Genomic DNA, 6512 nt, shown 5'->3' on the forward strand with positions numbered 1-6512 from the left:
AGGAAGGAAGGAAAGGAAGGAAGAAGAAAGAGAGAGAGAGGGAAGGAGGGAGGAAGGAAGGAAGGAAGGAAGGAGAAAGAGAGAGGGAAGGAGGGAGGAAGGAAGGAAGGAACGAAGTAAGGAAGGAAGGAAGGAAGGAGTCAGTTAAAAACAAAATTTTAAAAAACTTATTTGCAATAGCATCAGAAATGAAATATTTAGGAATAAGTTTATAAATGGTCTATAAAACATCTATTCTAGAAATAGTAAATCACTGCTGAGAAAAATTAAGGGACACCTAAATAAATGAAGACATATGGCACAGCATGTGTATAAACTGGGAGAATCAATATTTTTAAGATACCAATTTTTTTGGAATTATTTATAGCTTTTTGAAATCTTAATAAAAATCTCAACAAACATCTTGTGAAAATGGATAACCAATTTCTGAAATTTATTCAAAAATGCAAATGACTTAGAATGTACAAAGTAACCATGAAGAGGTAGCATATGGTACAAGAACTTACACTACTTGAGTTCAAGATTTACTATAAAGTTACAAAAATAAAGAGAGTGTAGTAATGGAAAAACAACAGATAAGTAGATCAACTTTACCAACAAAATTTCAAAAATGGCTGAGGTATGTTTTCACTTGGTGTTTGACAGAGTTGTCAAGGTAGCTTAGTGGAGAAAGGTATTCATATAGGAGAGAACTTAGACTTTTACCTCACCATTCACAAAAATTAATTTGAAAACTATCATACAGCTAAACATAAAAGCAAAAGTTTTTTAGTGGAAACATAGGATAATATGTTTGCAACATGAGGGTAAGCATAGTTTTTCTTAATAGGGTACATAAAGAAATAGTCACAAAAGGAAAACATTAATAACATAATCATCAAAAAAGACAGCATTCAAGAAAGTTATAAAGGAAAATAGGCTCGTTGAAAATAATCAGAACACTTATATCTGATGATGAATATATCAAAATAGATAAATAATTCCTATAAGTTAACCATAAAATGACAAAATATCTCAATTAATACTTAGACAAATGACTAAGAGACACTTCACAAAAGAAGATTCACAAATAATAAGCATGGGGAAAAAATGCTCAACATCAGTAGTCATCAAGGAAATCCAAATGAAAACCAAAATGAGGTATCACATCACAAAAGCCAGAATTACTAAAATTTAAAAGATGGGCTGGGGGCGGTGACTCACGCCTGTAATCCTAGCACTTTGGGAGGCCAAGGCAAGTGGATCACTTGAGGTCAGGAGTTTCAGACTAGCCTGGCCAACATGTCAAAACCTCATCTCTACTAAAAATACAAAATTTAACGGGGTGTGATAGCTTATAATCCCTGCGACTTGGAAGGCTAAGTCTTGAAAATCACTTGAACCCGGAAGGTGGAAGTTGTAGTGAGTAGAGGTCACGATGCCGTCACTGCACTCCAGCCTGGGTAACACAGTGAAACTTTATTTCAAAAAAAAAAAAAAAGAACATTGGTTTGCTCTGGAAAGGCAGGACAACTTAAAGCAAAGGAGGAAAAACTCCAAGTAGGGACGGGGCTTCCAGGTCATAGGTAGATAAGAGACAAATATTTGCATCCTTTTGAGCTTTTGGTTAGCCTTTGCAAAGGAGGCAATCAGATATGCATTTATCTCAGTAAGCAGAGGGGTAAACTTTGAATAGAATGAAAAGCAGGTTTGCTCTAAGCAGTTCTGTAGTTGGCTTTTCCCTTCAGTTTAGTTATTTTGGGGTCCCAAGATTAATTTTCCTTTCACAGCCTAAAGGATAGACTGAAGTTTTTGCAATAGTACAGGTAAGAAGAAAAGTTCATGAAGGATATTGGTAATACAGTTGGAGAAGGGTACATCCTAAAATGCAACAATGCACAGCCAAGTCCCTTTACCATGAAATAACTCCACTTTGTTTTAAGTGATTTGATGAGATAAAATGATGTCAGGAGCAAAATGATTCCAGGGAAGATGAAAACAGTATTATAGTTACAAAAGTACTTAATAAAATGAAAGAAAAAAACTGCTTTCTCTGCTTGAGAATGCTATTTATTGCCTGGTGTTGAGGTCAGATTTTTGAAAATTTCATGTAACTTTACCCAAAGCTTAAAAATCACAATGGTAACGCCCACTATCATTCATGCTAGGCATCTCCCCACCTGCCGCCCGCAGGGTAGTCTTTTTTCTATCTTTTTTCTGAATGGATCAAATAATTCAGACCACCCCAGTGAAGTCTAATTAGAATGAGCTTTTAAATTTATCTTGGGAAAAATGTGTTCAGAGCTAATGAGGCATTGCAGGGAAAATAGACTTAGCCGTAAGCAATCTCCGTAAGAAGAGAACATTTCAGCAGCCTAATTCAAAGACTGCATTGTGTGTGCGTGTGTGTTCAAGAAAGACTTTTTCTCTTCAACTTCTCACCCTCAATCCAAATTTCACTTGAAAGAAGGAGTAAAAATGTTAAGAAGACACTTTAACTTTTTATTTTAAGAAATGAACAGGCAATATTCATCTATTAAAAGTCAATAGCCACTTTTCTTCAGAAATAAAATTCCTCAGAAAATTCAAAGATTTAAATTACATTACAAAGGAAAATCATTTTGGAAACGGAAGAAAACATTCTTAGTTCACATATTTTGCATACCTTTTTGTATAGAGGAAAAGGAGGATTTTGCTTTAAATAATATATCTCAAAGAATACTATAGTTTAAATTGTATTAACTGAGACTACTTCAGGGAACATTTAGTACTATGAAATACTGATTTATTTGGTAGCATCATAATTATAAAGAGCAACCTTCAATCAAAAAAATGATGCAGATTCATTTATAAACAAAACTGGCATGCTACTTAGGTGACTTTACACTCAGGTACTATTCGAGGTCCTAGAACTTCCCCAAGAAATAACTTCACTTGCCACAGTGGTGACTTCCTGGCTAACGAACTCTTTAACAGCCTTCTCTTAATCTCTTTCTCACTTCTCTACCAATGCTTTCTGGAATCACCTTTTAAATATCCTGTTTGTTTTTGAATTTGTTACTGGAAACGGATGCTGATCCAGAACCCAAAGAAGGGTTCTTGGATCTTGCACAAGAAAGAGTTCAAGGTGAGTCCATAGAGTAAACTGAAAGCAAGTTTATTAAGAAAGGAAAGGAATAAAAGAATGGCTACTCCATAGGCAGAGCAGCCCTGAGGGCTGCCGGTTGCTCGTTTTTATGGTTATTTATTGCTTATATGCTAAACCAGGGGTGGATTATTCATCCCTCCCCTTTTGAGACCATATTCGATAACTTCCTGAGATTGCCGTGGCGTTTGTAAACTGTCATGGTTTTGGTGGGAATGGAACAGTGTGGATGACCAGAAGTCACTCTGGTGGCCATCTTGGTTTTGGTTGGCTTCTTTACTGCAAGCTGTTTTATCAGCAAGGTTTTTAAGACCTGTATCTTGTGCCGACCTCCTATCTCATCCTGTGATTTAGAATGCTTGTCTGGGAATGCAGCACAGTATGTCGCTGCCTTATTCTACCAAGCCGCTATTCAAGATGGAGCTGCTCTGGTTCAAATGCCTCTGACAAATATGTCTCAGTGTCTGCTTCTTGGAGAAACCAAGGAAAACAATTATATATTAATTTTTAATGCATAGCTAGATTCTCTTAGGTTATATGTTATCTAGAATTTTTGTTGTTTTCTTAAAATATGAAGCTATATATTCATTTTTTGTATTACTGCTATCTGGTTCTTGGAATCAAATTATATTGGTCTCGTGATATTTAAAATTATTATTGCATAGTTAATAATTTTGCTTTTAAATATTTTGTTATAAGATAGACTTCGTTTTGTATGTATTTTGTTTATTTGCAACTCTTCTATTTTTTTTCTAATTCAGTCTTGTCAGAGATATACTTATCTTTATGTGGAACCTGTTTTTGGTTTGTTTAATTTTTTTCTCCTGGTTATTTCATTGATTTCAGATTTTATCTTTATTCTTTCTTTCCATCATATTACTTTGGGTTTCCTCTGTTGTTCTTTCCTCTGTTGTTCTTTTTCTTTCTCTAATTAATTTTGTTTAATGCTTATCTCATTTGTTTAAGTCATCTATTTATATAGTTTAAATATACATTTTCAATATATTTAGGGTCATTATGTCCATGTAAGGATTATTTTAGTTGTGTCACATAGAATGTGACATACACTTTTTAAAATGTCAAATAATTATGAGTATTTCTCATTTTTAAAAGTTTTTTATGAGTTTTTTTCTAACCTAAAGATTATTTAGTAATATACTAAATTGCCTTCAAATATGAAACATTTTAAAGCTACCATTTAAATGTTAATTTCTAATTTTACTGTACTTCAGATAGAGAGGGAAATCTGTAGAATAATGATTTTTTAGGAATTAAAAAAAAATTTAAATGACTATATGCTCTTTTTTTTTACCATTTCAGTATGGGTATTCCTCTGCCCTATATGTTCATTTTATGAATTTTTTCATATGTATATATATGACAAATGTTTCTCCATTAGTTTTAGAAATACTTCTTATTTTTACAAATTTTCTCTATCCTTTCTCCTTACTTCCCTCTGGGATTTGTAATTTCAACATGTTAATGTCCTTGATCCTCTATAAATGTGTGTTAGTTTCCTATGGCTCCTATGAGAAATTACTGCAAACTCAGTGGCTTAAAACACAAATTAATTATTTTAAAGTTCTGAAGATCAGAAGTCTGAAATGTGTTTCACTTGGCCAAAACTAAAATGCATAGGGCCTTACTCACTCTGAGAACTGAATCTGTTTTCTGTCATGTTTCAGCTTCTAAAGCTGAAACCACCTTTACAAAATTATAACAGTGAAAGAAATCTAACATAGCTAGCCATTTTCTTCAAACCTGACAAGCTGTTTTTGCTCATTCCTACATGTAGGTCAAGCTAACTATGGGAGGAATTTGTTTTCTAGTTTAACTTTAAAGCAAGAATGATAATAGCTCCTTCCCAAAACTAATCTTCTTGTTCAGGAACCAAAACTGCCTTTGTAAAAGTAATGAAAGGTCACCAGGTTAAAATTATGGTAGAGGCCTAAATTCTGCTAAGATGTAGGCATAGTTTAATTCTTACAAGCCATTGTTTCTTCTACTAAGATATAGATACAGTTAACTCTAACAAATCAATGTTGTATAACTTGCCTGTTTGTAAGTGCCTGCTGTTCAGGAGTCATGTAGCCAGTGGTCAGAAAATTTACAGTTTCCTCAGTTGCCCCTATAGATAACATCACTATTGTAAAATCTAAGACTGGTGTTTGAGAATTTTTCAGACCTTGCATTCTAGTGGACCAACTGGTACCATCTGAACCAGGAACCCATTCCAAGAAATTGACTCAACAGGTTCCGTGACTTCCATCCCGGAACTGACTCAGCACATCAGAAAGTTTCAACGCCTTTGTGATTTCATCCCCAACCCAACCAATCAGCATTCCCCATTCCCTAGCTCCTTGCCTGTCAAACCATCCTGGAAAAATCCTAGCCTTTGAATTCTGGAGAAGGTGGATTTGAGAAATATTTCCCCTCCTCCTTTCTTTGTCACTCTGCAATTATTAAACTCTTTCTCTGCTGCAACTTCTACTATCTCAGCCTACTGGATTTTTCTAGGCAGCAGGCAAGAAGAACTCATATGGTCAACAAGAGAGCTGCATTCCTTGTATTTCTTGGCTCATGGTCCCTTCCACTATCTTCAAAGCCAGAGAATAGCCTCTTCAAAAATCTCTCTCTGCTTCTCCTTTCACATTTGGACTCACCAAGACAATCAAGAATAATCTTCAATCTCATGACTCTAATTTAATCACATCTGCAAAGTTCCGTTTGCTTATCACAATTGCTTAGTTTCTTTTATCTTATTAAAAAATTAGTATACTGGACATGACTGAACAAAGAATTACTGACCTTATGGATATCTTAATATGCACTTCCGAAGCTGAAAAGTAAAGGGAAAAAAGATTTCCCAAAACTTCAATATCCAAGAACTGTGGACACCTGCAAAAAGTGTAGCATATATGTAGTGGGAATATGAGAAAGAGAGAAAAAATAAAAGAAACAGAGGAAACATTTGAAACAATGATGGCAGACAATTTCCCAAGTTAATGTCAGACAACAAACCACAAATCCAGGAAAATCAGAAAACACCAAGTATGATAAATGAAAAGTAAAATAAAATAAAAGTAAATAAACTACATCCAGATATATTAAATTCAAACTATAATCAAAGATTTTTTAAAAAATCTAGAAAGAAATCACATCTTATTATAGAGGAACAGAGGTAAGAATTATATCTGACTTCTCCTCCAAACCTATGTAAGAGAGTGAAGTGAAATTATTATTATTTTTTTAAATCCTTTTATTTTTTGTTTCTCAATGTTTTATAAAATGCATTGATTTTTACATTGACCTATATTAGTTATCTATTGCTGCTAAAACTACTCCAAAACTAAGTGACTTGAAAGAATAATACTTTATATATTATATA

The sequence above is a fragment of the Colobus angolensis genome, unplaced genomic scaffold (genome assembly GCF_000951035.1).
Source record: "Colobus angolensis palliatus isolate OR3802 unplaced genomic scaffold, Cang.pa_1.0 Scaffold141, whole genome shotgun sequence".
NCBI lineage: Eukaryota > Metazoa > Chordata > Mammalia > Primates > Cercopithecidae > Colobus > Colobus angolensis.